Below are 19,537 nucleotides of genomic sequence, written 5' to 3'. Positions count from 1 at the left end.
CATGTTGGGTGAATTCTTGCCTTAGCGTCTGCCCATCTCTTCTTCCAAATGCTCCCTTATGGATCTTCTTTTACCGGATCATGTCTCCTTGCCTACCCAACGCTGGCTTTCCCCAATGTTTGCTCTCCTGGCGCCGAGAGATCAGGTCTCCATGCTCATTGGGCAGCTCGCAAACAAAGAGCCTAACCCCAAAGCTGGCTCATTTGGCGCAGAGAGATCAGGCCTCCATGCTGGTTGGGTAGCTCGCAAACAAAGCACCTATCCTGCTTGGTGCAGGCAGGCCATAGAAACAAAGGAACTCCCGCCGGCTTGTGTGCCCCGAGGATTTGGACCCAGTGCCCAGACAGGCTGGGCTGGGTGATGTTATGTGCCAAAAGAGGGTGGTGGGGCCAAAGTGGGGAGGGTTCTGTATGGAAGCTGGTTGGGCTAGGAAGAAAGAGGCCGTAAGCAGGGAGTAGAGGCCCTGAAGAGAGCCCAAGAAGGATAGGGGGCCAAGGAACCTCTGAGCTCCCCGTCCCAGGGTGGCGCTGAGCCATGGGGCCAGAAACTCACCCCAACGCTGTCTCTCCTGGTGCTGAGAGATCAGACCTCCGTGCTGGTTGGGCAGCTCACAAACAAAGTGCCTACCCTGCTTGATGCAGGCAGGCCATAGAAGCAAAGGAACTCCCACCTGTTTGCATGCCCCGAGGATTCGGACCCAGTGCCCAGACAGGCTGGACTGGGTGATGTTATGTGCCAAAAGAGGGCGGTGGGGCTGATGTGGGGAGGGTTTTTAATGCAAGCCCAATGCTGGCTCTCTGGCGCCAAGAGATCAGGCCTCCATGCTGGTTGGGCACCTTGCAAACAAAGCGCCTACTCTGCTTGGTGCAGGCAGGCCATAGAAACAAAGGAACTCCTGCCCACTTGGGTGTGCCGAGGATTTGGACCCAGTGCCCAGACAGGCTGGGCTGGGTGATGTTATGTGCCAAAAGAGGGTGGTGGGGCCAAAGTGGGGAGGGTTCTGGATGGAAGCTGGGTGGGCTAGGAAGAAAGAGGCGGTAAGCAGGGAGTAGAGGCCCTGCAGAGAGCCCAAGAAGGATAGGGGGCCAATAACCTCTGTGCTCCCAGTCCCAGCTGGGTTGACCTTCTTATTTAACTTCTCTAGGATGACAGATTATATGCTCAATGTCCTTTATATATGGCTAGAAACCAATTATGCGGGAGTACATTCCATGTTCATCTTTTTGGCTCTGGGATACGTCACTCAGGTTAGTGTTTTCTATTTCCATCCATTTGCATGCAAAGTTCCCAAAGTCATTGTTTTTTATATTTTTCAGCTGAGTAGTACTCTATTATGTATATATTCCACACTTCATTCATCGATTCTTCCATTGAAGGGCATCTAGGTTGTTTCCAGATTCTGGCTATTACAAATAATGCTGCTATGAACATAGTTGAATAAATGTTTTTTTCATATGATAGGGCATCCCTTGGGTATATTCCCAAGAGTGGTATTACTGCATCTTGGGGTAGGTTGATCCCGAATTTCCTGAGAAATGGGCCCACTGATTTCCAACGTGGTTGCAGCACTTAAAATAATCTGTCATTGGCATAAAAATGAACAGAATGACTAGTGGGATCAAATCAAAGATGCAGATATTAATGGACATACCTACAAACACCTCATTTTCGACAAAAAGTGATGAATGGAAAATGAAAAAGAGCAAGCCTATTTAAAAAATGGTGCTGGTGTAATTGGATATCAGCATGTAGAAGAATGAAAATAGATCCATATTTGTCACCTTGTGTGCAACTCAATTCCAATGGATCAAAAAAATTCAACATAAAAGCAACCAAGCTGAAACTCATACTAGAAAAAATGAATGTATTGGCATCAAAGACCTCTTCCTAAATAAGAACCCATGTATTAGAGAAACTGAGAGAAACAATTAATAGGACCTTCTAAAACTGAGAAACTTCTGTAAAGCAAAGCACACAGAAAACAAGATAAAACAGCACCCTACAGTATATGAAAATATCTTTACCAAGCCCATATCAAATAGAAAGATCATCTTCAAAGTGCATAATAAAATCAAGAAATTGTTCATCAAGTGAACAAATTATCTAATCAAAAATGGGATACAGACCTAAACAGAGAACTCTCAAAAGAGGAATCTAAAATGGCTGAAAGTCAATTAAATGCTCAACATCCTTACTCATCAGATGAATACAATTCAAAACAGCCCTGAAATTCAATCCAAGACAAAAGACACAGTTAAAAAATTATGCTGTAGAGGATGTGGGGTAAAAGGAAATCCAATGCACTGCTAGTGGGAGTGCAAGAGGGTACAGCTGCTTTGGATTTCAGTGTGTTGAATTGTCAGAAAATTAAAAAAAAAAACTGCTTCACAATTCCAGAAAACATAGATAACAAATAGTGGCATATATGGGTCTAACATACACTTACATGGGAGATAGAAAGTACAAGATCTCCTAAGAAAATTGGAAGCATATGGACCAGAGAAGATTTGAAGATCGGAGGGCAATGGAGAGAATTATATAAATTAATATGAACTGCAAAAATGGTTAACTGAGAAATCAATATTGGTTAAACAATACAATTTAAAAAAAGAGAAACTGTGGGTTTTAGAACTGCTTGTTAAGGAGCAAATAGATACTCAGCATTTTGCAGAATCAAGCCATCATTGGAATTCTCTCTTATTTATTGTTAAAAAAATCTAAAATAAGAAGAATTATTACAGATTTAAGATCTTCCAGCAAGGTAATTGTAGCCATGTTCCCTCTAAAACTGGAATTCTTTTGCCTTCCCTCTTACCTAAAGTATGATCTCTTATATTTATTTATTTAAAATATTGTTTCTTCACTATACTTTTACAAAAAAGAATTTTAGAAGCAGGCATTGTGAAGGTAAAATGCCTGCTTCTAAAACTTCTCAGCATAGTGGAGATGTAAATGTACTGTCCTCCCAAAGAGAAAGCGAAATAGCCCCACCCTGTGACAATACATTGCAAGTCAGTCATTAAAATAAAATATCAACAGATTTCTAATTCTATACGATTACATGGAAGACATTCTGCTATCTTATTCAAATGTAGATACTTTTTGAGGGATTTACTAATTTTTCCAGATTTTTGTTTGTCTTCCCCTCCATTTCTATAAGAGAGTTTTTCACTTCTTTTTAAAGTTTTCCATCATGCTCATAAAGTTATGTTTAAACTTTGTTTCTTCTACAACTTCTTGGTTAGCATGATCAAGTCTTCTTGTTTTGTTCTGCTTAATTCTGGTGTTACCATGTTGCTTTTTAGGATGTTGGAAAAATTCTTGTTGTGGTGAATACACATCTTACCCTTCAAATGACACTGGTAGTGTCTTGTCTTCTTGATCCAATCCTTGCTGTGCTGTCTCTTAGGAAAAAGCAGTTTTGGAGCAGGCTCTTAATCCACTCAGTTTTGGTGCAGCCTGTATAGCAGTGTTCCACAGAGCTCACAAAGAATGGTGGTTTGGGGCAGGGTGGATTGAGGGCTATCAGAAAATCTCACCGCTGGCTGCTAGAAATTCCTAAGGAGCTGGAGAGTGGCCCCTGGTATTCCTCCCTTGCAGACATCCCAGGGAGTGGGGTATCTTGGGCCACAGGTACACTGCTGACTCAATTCTTAGCTACACTCAGTATTCGCAGAAGTTGTGTAGTAGGGATCCAGGGATCTTGCAGGTAATGGTGGGATGGGTGCTAGGTGGATTAAAAGCTATCAGGAAAACTCCCTGCTGGTAGTTGGAAATATGGATGGATTTGGGAGGGACCCTTGTGTTGCAAGGGAAGGGCTTTGTATTTGCCCTCGTGGCCGGGCTAGCTTATACCCAACATAACCACACATCAACTGCATTAATTAAATTATAGCTTTTCCCATTCGCTCTAACTTCATATTGGCTAACTCCCACATCTCAATTGAACCCATTTCTATTACTCTGTGTATCACCATGTGGCAGTGGCCTACCAGGAAAGATTTGGCATGTCTGTTTATGGAGGCTCTATGTCAGTTCTGCCTGACTCTGTTTTCTTCCTGCCAGAATTCAGTTCTGCCTTCTCTGCCTACATAAATTCTAGCCAATCAGGTCAAAGTGATGTCTTTATTCATTAACCAATGAAAGCAACACACAAACAGAAGGACTACAAACACAACCCCTTGTTTTTCATGCACATTGAGGTCATAGGGAGTGGGGTGACTGGGGACACAGTGCCACTACTGTCTCAATTCTTAGGTCTACTCAGCTTTGGTGCAGGATGTGTTCCAGAGAGCTTATTGAGATTTGAGCTTAAAAGATTTATTTATTGATTATCCAGAACTAATTTTATATGAAAAAAGATATCATAAATTGTCACTAACTTTTTGAATTTTGTTTTTCTTCAGATATTTAATTTGAAGTTGAAATGAAGTTCTGAAAATTAGAAACTTACAGGGCTACATATATAAAGGTGAAAATTAATACAGAAATTTACTAGTGAATTTTGTTGGATTAACAAAAAACTGTTCAGTGCTGAAAAAAATATTTTCTTCTCTTGTAAAGACAGTTTCTTCCAGGCTCAGAATTTCTGATTTCCTTTTATATGCGAAGAGGGTTCATGACTCTGTTGTTTTACACATATTTTGGCACATGTATTGTGTGATAACTGAGAACATGTTTGGGCTGCTATACTGGTCAGATTTTATGAAATTTGAGAGCAATAAAAGATGCTGACAGAAAATTTTTGAGACTTCAAAAACGGAGAAATCATATAATAATATTGATCTGAAAAAATCAAATCGTACATTCTGAAGAAGAGCCATGTATGATCAACTACACTGGCAGAAGCAAGGATAATCAGGATATGTTGCATTCTCAGGATATGGAGACATAATGGATTTCCTTTCCATTATATCCCTAAGCAATCCATTTTTGGTAGCAGGTAGTCCATAAACTTCAGAAACAGAACACACAACTCTATACTCAATGTCAGATTTCAAGACATCTCACTATGGAACAGCAGAATCTTGACATGGAACATGGTACAGTGCTGTTATCTGTCATCTGAATGCCACGTTCAAAGAAGGCCAAAATAGTTTATGCCATTCTTGGTTGTTCTGACACTCTGGATCCAGGCTACAGATATGTGTAAACATTTCAACAAATACCAAAGAATATACCTTCATCTCAAAACCTCATGGAAATTTTTTTAAAACTTACCAAATACTTGATCATAAACAAATCTTAAAAGAAACAAAGAATTGAAATAACCTTTATATAATATTAGATTACAAGCTATAGTTCAACAGTATCATAAACTACAGAAAGGCCACAAAATCATAAAACATGACCAGTTCTCAACTGTTCCACAAATAGTTTAAGGAAGACATAAAAAGTTAAAGACTTCCTAGAAATTTAAAGATGTTTAATCAACAATATATAACAACTTATGGACAAGATGAAAAAAGTTATAAGGAGAAAGTCTATATCACTAAAATTATACATAAAGAACTAGAAGAAATGTCACATGAGCAACTTAACAGTATACATAAAGGAATTAGAGCAAAAGTCAGCAAATTACCTTATATAAATAGATGGCAAAAAAATCATTAAGATAATGGCTAAACGTGATAGAATTGAAACAAATAGATAAATACAAAGAATCAATAAAATGAAAATTTAGATCTTTGAGAAAATCAACATGATTGAAAAACCAAAAAAATACTAACAAAAAAGCAGAGAGAGAGAATCCCCAAGTTAAGAATATTTAAAATAGGACATAATAACAGTTATTGAGGAAATACAGAGAAAGTTCAGGTCATATTTCAAAAAACTATGCTCCACAACACTTGAAAATCTATAAAAGAAATGGACAGCTTTTTTGATAAATTTCATATAAAGAAATTTTATCAAGTATGCTTATTCTTATTCTTATTATTCTGTCCCATATCACGTGACAGAAACTCTGAGATATCTCTTATGAAGAGGCTTGGAATTTTAGAGGGACTGATCAAGATTCCTACACCAAAACCAGCTTTATATATTTATAAATAATGCATATTAATACATATAAAAGTGTTTATACTTACTAAACAAATTCGGGTTTCTTGTTGATCCATAAAGGATCATAACTAGTTTTCATCCATCTGTATTTAAATACCCAGGGTCCCTTACATTTTTTGAAGATGAGTGTTTTACTGTGGAGATAAGAAGAGAACCCTGCCCCCAACCTATATTTTATGATTATTATCCATGTGAATGAGATTTTATTTATCTTTTCAAAGAAGCTTCTCCTCTTCAAACTGAACCTTTATTAATTTTGATGGTGTCCACAATTTTTCCTCTCCTGTGGAGACAAGAGCTAAACACCTGCCCCAACACAGCACATCTCCTGGCTTCCATCGAGTAGTCAGCACATCTTTGAAATATTCTGGTTGATTTAATTCGGCAAACTTTTACATTATCCAATGTCTTTCTGCAGCCGTTGTCCCCTTCTCATTAGCATTAAGAAAATTCAAAGTTAATAAAGCATTAGGTAATCTATTTCTGGGGTTATAATCCACCTCTTTCTGTTTGTTTAATGTATCCTTTATAGTTCAGTTTGATCATTCTATGACTCCTTGACTTGTAGGGTTGTATGGTATATCTGTAACATGCTTAGTATTGTCATAATCAAAAAACCGTTTCATTTTCCTAGAGACATAAACTGGACCATTATCCATCAGTTCTGTATCATCTGGTATAAATTCAGCAGTTTCAATATGCAAGATAACTCATTCTGCATACTGCGAGTCAGTAACTACATTAAAAGGGTTTTTTAAGTCTCTTAGCACCATATAAATGACATATAATTCTGCCTTCTGGACAGAATCATAAGGAATTTGTTCCACCTTACTCAATTCTTCTGATTTCTAACCCACCTTCCCTGATTTATTAGCATCAGTATAAAATGTACAGGCTCTGGTTATTGGAGCATCATGGGTGATTTGAGGAAAAATCCAAGAAGTTTTCTTTATAAAGTTAAGCCTATTTCTGTTGGGATCAACTATTCTCCCACAAAATTAGCACAAGCTCTTTGCATGGTTCCTTGTCTTCCAATAACTTTTTTATCTCATCAGCAGTGAAAGGCACTATAATTTCTGCTGGGTGTATGCCTGATAATTGACAAAGTCTCAATTTATGTTTTATAATTAATTCAGAAAAATTTTCCTCATAAGTTTGTTAGTTTTTACTTGGTTTATGTGGTAAAAAGATCCATTCTAAGATAATATCATCTCTCTGCATTAAGATACCTGTTGGAGAGATTTTGGAAGGCAATATGACAAGAATACAACTAAGCTCTGGATTTACCCTATCCACATGTGCCTACTGTAACTTTTCCTCAATCATTGTTTTTTCCTTTTCTGCTTTGGTTGTTAATTCTCTGTGACTGTCCAAGTCTTTATCACCATCCAAGGATTGTTTAAATGAATTATTAGATCAGGTGTTACCCCAACAGCCAGTCATAGGCTGGAAATATCACCTAGCCATCTTTGAAAGTCATTAAGAGTCCATAACTGATCTCTCCTAATTTGTGCCTTTGTGTCTCAAATTTTTGTTAACATATTTTATAACCTAGATAATTAACAGAATCCTCTCGGTATTTTTTCAGGAGAAATCTGCAAGCCCCATTTACTTCTTCAAACAGTCTTTCTAAGGTATGTATGCTTGAATCTGACAACAGATTATCGCCCAGGTAATGTTATATGATAGACTTAGAAAATTGCTTGCATATTATTTCCAATGGTTGACTTTCAAAATATTGGCACAAGGTGGGATTGTTCAACATGTCCTATAGGAGGAGAATCCACTGGTACCTCCTCATAGGCTGAGAGTCATTATAAGTAGGCACTGTGAAGGCAAACTTTTCTTTTTCTTGTAAAGGTATAGTGAAGAAACAATCTTTTAAATCAATAATTATGAGATGCCATCCCTTTGGTAATAGAGAGGGCAAAGGAATTCCAGATTGCAGAGGGAACATAGGTTGAATAACCTTTTTGGTAGCCCTGAGATCTGTCACCATTCTCCATTTGCCAGATTTTTTTCTTAACAACAAATACAGGAGAATTCCAAGGGATGGTAGATTCTTCTATATGTCAACCTTCTAATTGCTCTTGTACCAGCTGTTCTAAACCTGCAACAACTTTTGCTCAGCTAAAGGCCATTGCGTGGTCCATATTGGTATCTTGCTCAACCATTTTAGAGTCAGGACTGTTGGTACCTCAAAAGCATCATCAATTGCTTTGTGTTCTTTTTTTTTTTTTGGTTTTTTGAGACAGAGTTTCTCTGTGGTTTTGGAGCCTATCCCGGAACTAGCTCTTGTAGACCAGGCTGGTCTTGAACTCACAGTGTTCTTGTACAGTCCAAACAACCAGTATCTGCTGTCTGAAATATATTTTAATATTTTCCTCAGAAATATAGGCTCTCAAAGCAGCAGGAATGTTAATTTGGGTATTCCATTGCTGCAATAGATCATGGCCCCATAAATTCATTGCAATATTGGTTACATATGGCCTTAGTTTTCCTATTTGCCCTTTCTGGCTCTATGCATTCAACCCATTTTGTCCTTTGTCTTACTTGAGAGAGGGTACCAATTCCCAGGAGATGAACATCCACTTCCTATAGAAGTCAATTAGGATGCCAAAATTTCAGAGTAATGATACTTACATCCTCACCTGTGTCCAGTAAATCAGTAATAAAAATGCCACTTACACACACTCTTAGCTTTGGTCTTTGTTTATTTATAGAAGTCTGCCAAAATACACGTCACTCATCCTTCAGGCCATTATTGCTTTGGACAGCAGGCATGGGGCTGTCTAATTTTCCTGACGAGGCACGTTCATTCTCTAGAGTAATCAGAAATAACCAGACCACATTCACCATGGGGGCCTGTGAGAGACCCCTCATTGTGTTTCCCAATGATAACAGATTGCCTTGTCTACCTCTTGTTGATCTACACTCATTTGTCCAATGCCTGCCTTTTCCACATCTCCTACATAAACCTGAAGGCTGAGTGTTCCTATTTCTGTTATTTCTAGAAGAGGCATTATTATTATTATTCCTGGACTTGGTTGTCTGCAATTCCTTTTCTTATGTCACATTTTACCAAAATTACAACATTTGGTATCTTGATGCCTTCTTTTACCATTGGAAATTGCTTTTTCTACCCATGTTTCAGTACCATAGTCAAATGTATCAACATTAGTTGTATGAAAGACACATTTGTTCAAGGGCACTTATCTGATATTTAAAGGTTCCAGGATCCTTTTGGACTCTACATTGGCATTCTCAAAAGCTAAAGACTCATTTACTATATGTCTTGCTTCTTGGTTAGGTATCCCTATTTGTACAGCCTAAGTTCTTCTTTGTATAAAGTCACTAAAGGGTTCTCTCTGACCCTGTTTAACCCTGATATAAGATTCCATTCTCTGTCCTGGGTCATGAGTCTTATCCCAAGCCCTTAAAGTTGCTGTGGCACATATGGATAAACTGTGATCATCATACAGATCTGTTCTTGAGGATCAGAGAAAACTCCTTCACTTAGAATTTGATCTAGGGAAATCTCAATTCCTTCTGCTGTTTCCTGCTTTTCTAAAAGTCTGGCCTCTTCCTTGCAAAGGCATCTGAAATGCAACAGAGCCCCACTCTCTAGTACCGCTGAAGTTAATTGAGCCCAGTCGTGAAACATGGCCTTTTTAATAAGAGCCCACGTTTTGAGTATCTCTCTAAAAAAGGACAAATATAGTTTGTAATTCGCAATAGCTTGTTTAATTTCTTTTAGATCACTCGTATGGACAGGCTCCCATGTATGTTCCTTGATGACCCTAAGGTTTTTGGAGCCAGTCACTTTTCAGATGTTATTACTGGAAAGGCAGGTAGAACTCTGAGGAAAGTATCCTGGAGAGGTTTACTCACTGACGGAGTTAAGTTTTGCCTTTTAACCTTTTGCTCCTGTTCATCAGAGTCTATATTTTCCTCAGGCTTTTTCAATCTGTATACCATTGCCTTCTGTAAGGCCTGAATATCCTGTCCAGTATTCTGCTCCAAAGCCTTCGTCAACGATTTTAAGGTATGAAGTTTGTCTGTTAGAGATAATATCTCACCCTTGTATACAATTTTCATAGCATGCATTGTGACTTCTTGTACTGAAATTCTGTCCATTAATCTTTCATACCCCTTTGATGAAGTCTTATTAATACATTTAGCAGTTTGAATTTTCTCAGGTAATATTTTAGCACCTAAAGACAGCGACTGAAGTTTATGATCCAAATCAGGTGTCCCCTCCTTCAGAGCAGCAAAGCTGTTTTTAATATTAGACTGCACCTTTTCTAAATTTTGCTCAGTTGATGGAGTCATATTAGACAAAGATCTATTCTCCTCCTTGAGAATTTCAAATTCTTTCTTGAGGAGGTTGGTGTCAGTCTGAATTGTTTTTGAAATTACCTCAACTGACTGAAAGTTGTCACTCAAAATAGTTGTGCCATTTCTTAAGCATTCAACCTCTACCCTAAGAATCCTGTATTCATTCTGTAAGGACTGCATCATTTTTCTATTATCAAACCATATTAAAACGAAGCCACCAAAAAAGTAGAATAATAAGCCTCAGGAATATCCAAACCAGTGGAATATCCTCTTGTAAAATCTCAAACATGGTATAATTTAAAAAGCTGCGAAAACATTGAATGATAATGTTTTCCGACATTTTTTAAGCAAACCTGTAATTATTTGTATTTAATCGAAAGAAATTTTACCTGTAATGACCATTGCCCATGGCCAGCTGGGGAGGCAGTCGAGCTGAGCTGCACTTTCTGAGCTCCATTCGCTCACTCACTGAGGGCACCTCTGGGCTGTGTGGAGGGTGGGGGGAAGAGGTGCCAGAAGAGAGCTTGCCAGCTCCTGGCAGCCATGCAGCAACCAGTAGCTAGGAGGCAGCTAGCCAAAAAGCCGCACTTCAGGTGCAAATTATGGGCGTGGCTGAACAGAAGATGTAATTAACCAAACCAACTTAATATAATATTCAGCTTTAATAAACAGAAGAAAGGAAACTTAAAAAACCAGGGATTCAGGAGAGCAGGGACACATAGAGAGGAAACAAGAGCACATGGATGTTTATATTGGCTATGTTTGGCCCCAGGGGGATGCACCTTAAGCAGCATGTGATTGGCTGAAGTCCCCCATCATAAGTAGAAAGTCTATATCAGTAAAATCATACATAAAGAACTTGAAGAAATGTCACACAACCAACTTAACAGCACACATAGATAGGAATTAGAGTAAAAAGCAGCAAATTACCCTTGAGGAATAGATGGCAAAATATCATTAAGGTAATGAATAAACAATAGAATTGAAACAAAGAATCAATAAGATAAAAATTTAGTCCTTTGAGAAAATCAACATGATAGACAAACCATAAAAATAGTAACAAAAAGCAGAGAGAGAGAGTCCCAAATTAAGAAAATTTTAAAAAGGACATATTAACAGTTATTGAGGAAATACAGAGAAATTTCAGGTCATATTTCAAAAACGTAAGCTCCGCAACCCTTGAAAATCTAAAAGAAATGGATAGGTTTTTTGATAAATTTTACATACCAAAATTTAACAAAACAAGATAAAACATTTAAATAGACATACAACTCCTAAATAAAGAGAAAATATCATTAAAAGTCTCCCAACCAAAGAAGTGTAGTCATGTGATTTCAGCTCCAAATTTTATCTTAATTTCAAAGAAGTTATTAGAAAAAAAAAACACCTCAAATTGTTTTACATAATAGAAACAGAAGGAATATTGCTAAAATCATTTTATTTAGCCAGAATTACAGTGATGTGGAAACCAAAAATGATGTAATGAAGAAAAAGGATTACATACCATTCTCTCTTATGAACATTGATACAACAATAAAATACTGGAAGTGAGAACCAAGAACACATCAAAAAATCATGCACCATGACTGTATAGAATTCATCCTAGCATTGCAGTGATAGTTCAACATACAAAAATCTGTCAATGTTTTCAACCATATAAACAAAAGGAAAAAAAATCCTCTCATTAAGCTCTGAAGAAGCATTTGTTAAAATCCAATATTCCTTTATGATAAAGGTTCTTAAGGTGACAATGCTACAATTTACATGCCTAATCACAATAAATAAATTTTCCAGTAAATAAATAGCCAGTATCAAACTAATTCAAGAAAAACTCAAAGTAATTCCAATAAAATCAGGGGCAAAAATTCTGTTCACTCTCTTCTTATATTCTCAATAAAGTTCTCGATTTTATAGCTAGAAAAATAATGCAGAAGAAGAACATTGAGAGTATACAAATTGGAAAGCAAGAAGCCAAAATTTATCTAATTGTAGATAATATGATTGTATAAATGACTCCAAAATTTCTACCATGGAACTCCAACCACTGAGAAACATCTTTGGTAATTACCTGGATATAATATAACTCAAAAACTTAATATATCCCTATTATATACAAATAACAAATGGGCTGAGAAAGATATAAGTGAAACAACAATTTACAACAGCCTCAAGTAATATAAAATATCTCGGGCAAACTCTATCCAAAAAATTTCAAAACCCATTTGACAAAAATGTTAAGTTTTAAAGAAATTGATTGGGGGAAATATCAGATATTACATCTACTTTCCTCAAAGACTAATTAAATGTAAAAACGGTGATCTTACCAAAAGAAATCTACAGATTCAAATCAATCTTTATCAAATATTCCATGAAATTCGTCACAGACCTTAAAAAACAACATAAACATTTATATAAAATAAAGAAAATTCTGGATGAATCATAATCTGTGAATTCAAGCTCTATTATAGAGCTTTATAATAAAAATAATTATGTATTGGCATTAAAAACATGACTGTGAATCAATGAATTGAAGACTCTGATATCAATCCACATTTCTATGAGCATGTGATTTTGACTAAGAAGCTAAAATTATTCAATGGATAAATGAACGCATCTTCAATTATTGTGCTGATTTAAATGGATGTTCTTAGGTAGAGAAAGGCAAATGTATTCTTATCTATGATCCTGTGAAAAACTAAAGTCAACGTTGATCAAAGACTTCAAGATAAATCTAGTTACACTGAAAATTATAGAAAATGAAAAATAGCCTTGAATGCATTGTCCCAAAATTCAATGTTAGGAGAATCCATTGCAGCTCATATTTCAAGAATAAAGACCACACTCCTCTTGTGTCACACACACTTATTCAGCTACTTGTTACTCAAACAAGACACATGCAAAATTTGCTCTTTGTTAGGAGGACTAACCTAAGAAGTAAGATTAAACTAAATAGATGAAGTAATTGAATTAATAATTGTTCCAGTACAAAACTACAGTAATACACTGAAAGCAGAAAAATACACACCTACACATAACAGATTACAGAGCAATCAATTAAGCTCTCTCTCTCCTCTCTCTCTCTCTCTCTCTCTCTCTCTCTCTCTCTCTCTCTCTCTCTCTCTCTCTGTATTTCTCTTTCTTTCTCACACTCTCTTTCTCCCAAACACACACTCACAACCACATATACAGAATGTAAAATGACACCGATGTGCTATGTTCAATGCCAAAGGAAACTAGACATTACAATTTTCTCTAATTCTTAGTAATTTGCTTTTACCCTTAGTAATGCTTTTTATATCCCAAGAAGAACTCTTTCCCTTACTAAGTCATGAGTCTAGAGATGCAACATGATTACTACTAAGAAAACTGGTAAGCTACTTTGAGAAGTCCACTCTCCCTTTGGCTGAAACTATGTTGTCCTTCCTCCTTAATATGATGAGTCTTGTCAACAACATTGTTGCCAAAAACAACTCTTTATTCTTGAGGACAAATTATGAGGTCTCAGCAGGAGCTTGTTTTGTAATTTGTCTAAAATACTGTGCCATATATCTTGACCCAACAGTTTTTTTTCTGTTTTAACAGAAGAAGAAATAGTTGATTAAATAAGGCCCTCTGCAATTCAATATCTTGGTAAACTTTATTTGTTTGTGGGTCCCCTATCAGTGGGATTACAATCTGATCTTTATGCATGAGCTGATGTAGTGGAACATTTTCACTATGGTTGGATACCTATTCAAACCTTGATGCAGAGGAAGGATCTTGGTCTTAAGCTCAACTTGATATGTCAAGCTTATTAGCATTCATGTTATGCCTGGCACTTCCTGAAAGTAGGAAAAATGCATAGGGTGTAGGCTGGATGTTATTGGATGGAATGAAAAGTGAGAAGGTATGAAAAGCTGTACATGGTATGCAAAATAATTAGAAAAAAATAGAAATGAATAAAATGAGAAATATTTTGTTGTGAAAAGTAGATCAATTCTTTTTCTGATTGCTGGATAATATGTTCTTATAACTTTAGTAACCTTACAGTATTATGTCTTTTGGAGGCTTCCCCCATTTTCCCATCTTTATTTCCTAATAACAATAGCTAGGACATCCTATGTTTACTACAGACAATAATAATACTGTGATTTCTTCAAAATATTTAGGTAAAGGTGTCCTTTTGTGTATGTGTTGCTTTCATTAGTGAATAAAGAAAATGCTTTGGGCCTACAGTAAAGCTGTAGAAGAACATAGCTAGGTGGAGAAAAGTAAACAGATCTCATGGGGTGCAAAGGCTGTGCAGGATGGAAGCCCTAAGCATCTCTTAGTGCTGACCACCATATCTGGGGGAAGGAGCCACACTCTAGGGTAGCTAATGCCTGAGAGATTATAACTTTATCCCAATATAGCCTTATCCCTATTGGTCTGGGCTCGAAGGCAGCAAACCAACCACAGGCACAACACACAGCCACCCAGGCAGCTTGCCAAAAACATGCCCACACAACTGAAAGCACAGGGACCCTTTCTCTGTAATGTTACATGCTTCTCCTAAAAGGGCCACTTTAGACTTATACATTAAAAATGGTAAATCAAGGTTTCTATCGGTGGTAAAAATCTGGGGGAAAACTGTGGCATCATGCCGAACAGGCATCGCCTTTGGGAAGGCTGACAGGATTCCCCTTCACTGCTCCGCCTTCCACTGGATCCACGTTATCAGGGATGACTGCAGGAACTTTTTTCCAGAGACTCAGCCTCATCCTTAGGAACTTCCTTGATCATGCGTGTCAGCCGGCTCGGAACCCAAAGCGGAGCCTCTTGGCCCTGTGGAAAAACACATACAGCTCCCCTGGATCTTGCCAACACAAGATCCGGTCCATACCATTTGTTATCCAATACATTTTTCCACATCACATATTCCTTTTGTTCCATAGGGCCTGCTGCATGCTTTTCAGCTGCTGTAGTACTCGACTCATTCAGGTTTACAAAGTTAAGTGTGAAGAGAGCAAGGGAGATTCTTTCCCTGGGGGAAGCAGATTCAGCTATTCCCCCTTTTTGTTTTTGTAGAATCTCTTTAATATTTCTGTTGGCTCTCTCCACAATACCTTGTCCTTGCAGATTTTATGGAAGACCAGTAATGTGGGTCACCTGGAACTGTGCACAAAAGGCACGAAATCCATGGGAGGTATATGCCTGGCCATTGTCTGTCTTCAGGCATAGGGGTTTTCCCCAGGCAGCCCAGGCCACAAGACAATGTGTTTTTTACATGAGTTACCTTTTCTCCCGCTAGGGGCATGGCATGAATAATGCCCGAAAAGGTATCCACTGATACATGCAAATATTTTAATTTGCCAAAATCAGGCAGATGGGTAACATCCATTTGCCACAACGCGTTAGGTTGCAGCCCTCTAGGGTTGACCCCAACATTAAGGGGGTATAAAAAGGTCACACATGAAGAACAGGCTTTAACTATTTCTCTGGCTATCTGTCTGAAAATATGAAATTTTTTTTCTAAGGGTATTGGCAGGCACATGCCAAAGCTTATGAAAATCTCATGCTAATTCTACAGGGTCCGAGACGACCAAAGCTATGGACCAGGTAAGGCAGTCAGCCAAATCATTGGCCTCAGACATGGGTCCTGGAAGCAAAGTATGAGCCCGAATATGTCCAATGAAAAAGGGATTATCTCTTTGTAAAATGCATGCTTGAATTTGACACAAAATATTGGAAACTGTACTTGAATTTCTAACAAAGGCAGCCACCTCCAATGAGGCAACAGCATTCACCACATATTTAGAATCTGAAAATAAATTGAAGGGTTCTGAAAATCTTTTAAAAACTTCCAGCACGGTCACACATTCCGTGACTTGCGGGGAATCAGGTCGAAAATCAAGTAAAATGGGATCCCTACCTTGAATTACTATGGCACCTTTGCCAGTTTTGGAGCCATCTGTAAAAACAGTCAAGGCCATATTAATGGGCTTTTTATTTTATTATTTTTTTAAAGATACACATGGATTTTATGAATGCCAAATCAATTCACTTCCATTTAACACCACACACCTTACATCCATAATAACAATATCCTCCTGGAAATACAAAAATAGACTTCCACAACGGTGACCGTTACCAGGTAAATGGGGAGGAGACCACAAGAGGACATAATCTGGACTAACAGAGGGATAGGATTCTCCTCAAGCTAAGATACATAGCTCAATAAAAACAATTAAAAAGGCTCAGGCATTAAAATTGATATGTAAGAAAAAGTTGTAGTGAAATATGTTATTACATATAACTAGTATATACTAATAAAAAATATGTTGGCTTAGCATGGTAGCACATTCCTTTATAATCCCAGCACTTGGAAAGCAGAGACAGGTTGATCTCTGTGAGTTTGATAGCCTGGTCTACATACTGAATTCTAGGTCAGCCAGAGTGATACAGTAAGGCATCGTCTCAAACAAATAAACAACAAAAAGAACTGATATCCATAAAAATATGCTTTAAAACTCCAAATATTTAAATATAACAAGTTTTAAAATATTAATATTTAATTTTTAAAGGTAACCTTAGGAAAATACACTAAGTTCCTTTCTACAAAATTTAATAGGGGATGTCTTGGATAATGATTATCAATAAGGTTAGGAAAGGTGCAAACCAAAACAGCCCATTCATTTACTGTAGCTGCCAATGTCTCCACCTGTCCCTTGGTATAGGGAATAATCAATTTATCTGGCATGGTAGCAAAAGATGTTAAACAATGTTTTATCCCCAATACCGCTTGAGAAGCAACCAACTCGGGATAATATTGAATAACCATTGGTACCTGAAGAATTACCATGGATCCACCACAAGGGGCCGTCTTGCCATAGCACTCCAGTAGGGTAATGTGCAGTTTTTAAGATGCATAAGAATATGGGCAGCCGGGCGGTGGTGGCGCACGCCTTTAATCCCAGCACTCGGGAGGCAGAGGCAGGAGGATCTCTGTGAGTTCGAGACCAGCCTGGTCTACAAGAGCTAGTTCCAGGACAGGCTCCAAAACCACAGAGAAAACTTGTCTCGAAAAATAAAAAAAAAAAAAGAAAAAAAAGAAGAAAAAAAAAAAAAAAAAAAAAAAAAAAAGAATATGGGCAAATCAGGATCGACTCGGCACAATTGTGCCTTAGTCATTGCTTTCTCCACCTGTTTTAAAGCCTTTTCAGCCAAGGGGGTCAAAGTTCTGTTTGAATTAACATTTGGATCACCTTCCAAAATAGAAAACAAGGGCAACAACTTTGCCCGGGGGATGTTTAAATACCCCCTAATCCAATTAATATCCCCCAATAATTGTTGAAAATCATTAAGTGTCCTCAAATGATGGGTGCGAATGGAAACCTTTTGAGGGGTCACTGTCAAAGGGGATAAAACTGCCCCCAGAAATTTTATAGCAGTAGTCTGTTGGATCTTATCTGGTGCCAAGACCAGGCCCCAACATGTAGAAAAATGAAAATAGATCTACATCCATCTCCATGTACAAAACTTAAGTTTAAATGAGCCAAAGGACTCAGCATATAAAAATTATGTTGAACCTCACAGAGAAAAATTTTTGAAGCACATTTTGCCAGGTCTCAAACACAGCCTCAGTGGCACAAACATTGTGAGAAGCCATAAATTATATCTCCTGAATTGAGAAACTTTTGTATAACAAGGCTATATAGTGGGAAAAGATCTTTACTTATTATAAACCCATTTTAAAAATATAAGAACTCAGGAAATTAGTTATTAAAAATTTAATCCAAAAATATTTATTACAGACCTAAACTGAAAACTGTCAAACGAACTAAAAATGACTGACATTTAAAAAATTTTTCCTTTAGCCCTCAGAGAAATGCAAACCAAAACTCTGAGACTTTATCTTATCCTTGTAGAAATGACCAAGATTAAAAATTATTGTTAACAATTTATACTTAAGAAAATGTGGGTAAAGAAAAAACTCTATTGCTGGAAGTGTAAACTGGTGCTGAAAGTGTGAACTGACAGTCACCTTTGGGTCACACATAGTATTGAAAAACCTGGATGAATCCAGACTCTCCCAGCAGAGAGAGAAGAACCAAAAATCCAGGGCTAGCCGCTTCAGCGACCCTGCCCTAGGAACCAGCCAGAAGACAAAGCCAGACCTGTAATCCTGACAACAATCCTGAGAAACAGTGAGTTTCTTCCTTGTGATTATCAGCTTGCTGTTTTAGGAACTAACAGATTACGACCTTGGGAGTGGTCCCAAGGCAACCACCTGTGGATTTTTTGGAATTTATGACCCTTTTGGACCACTGGGCCTTGGCCTCCTTTTTTAAAAAGTCTTTCTCCTGGGACTCGGGGTTGAACTCCTCCCCCGCCAACCAAGGCCACATGTGTGACCTCACCAAGGATGGTCTCCTGCGAGCCATGCAGGGGCCCGCGCCATCCCAAGACCCGAGTGAGAGTTTCCCCAGCATTGGGAGTCTCCCACTATGTCTATTTATTTAAAATTAGGCAAATATCTACCTCAAAGCTTAGCAATACCCTTTTTGGGCCTAAATACAAAGTTGTTTAATCACAAGAACAGGCGCTCAGCCGCTCAGCCTTGCTTGGAGGCTTGGCTGAGCAGAGTGGCTGGGCCCGACCATTTAAGCTGGTGAGCCTTACCACAGTTGTGCCGTGCTTCTATGCCCTGAGGCCCACGCTGGGAGTGGCCCAGCGTTCTAGCCTGTGGGTCCTCAAGGCAGGTCCTGTATTTGCAGCTTTGCATCTTGGAGCCACAGCTGTTCACATTCTACAAAATCTGGAGGCCTCGGTAACTCAAACCATAAGAATATAATTCCCTTCCTTAGCATATCTTGTTTAGCGGCCAGATCTCTACCAAGCCTATCATAGGATGACACATTAAGATTACCTGAGGCGGCTTTCTCCAGCTCTTCCTCCTCCTGAGGGTCTAACTCCTCCTCAGATCGATCCAGGCCCACAAATTCCTCGAGCACTGGATAGAGGGGACATTCCCTCTTCTCATTAACCTCCCTTTTAGGGAGAATTGTATCAGGATCCTTTTCTTTTACTTTTTTTCTTTCAGGCCTATTCAAGTTTCCTCCCTTTGAATCTGAATCTGAAAAACTGTTCTTGTGTTTAATTCGGGCCTTTTGCCCCT

Source organism: Microtus pennsylvanicus, chromosome Y (genome assembly GCF_037038515.1).
Source record: "Microtus pennsylvanicus isolate mMicPen1 chromosome Y, mMicPen1.hap1, whole genome shotgun sequence".
Classification (NCBI taxonomy): Eukaryota; Metazoa; Chordata; class Mammalia; order Rodentia; family Cricetidae; genus Microtus; species Microtus pennsylvanicus.
The sequence above is the reverse complement of the archived record's forward strand: the minus strand, read 5'-3'. Positions refer to the sequence as shown.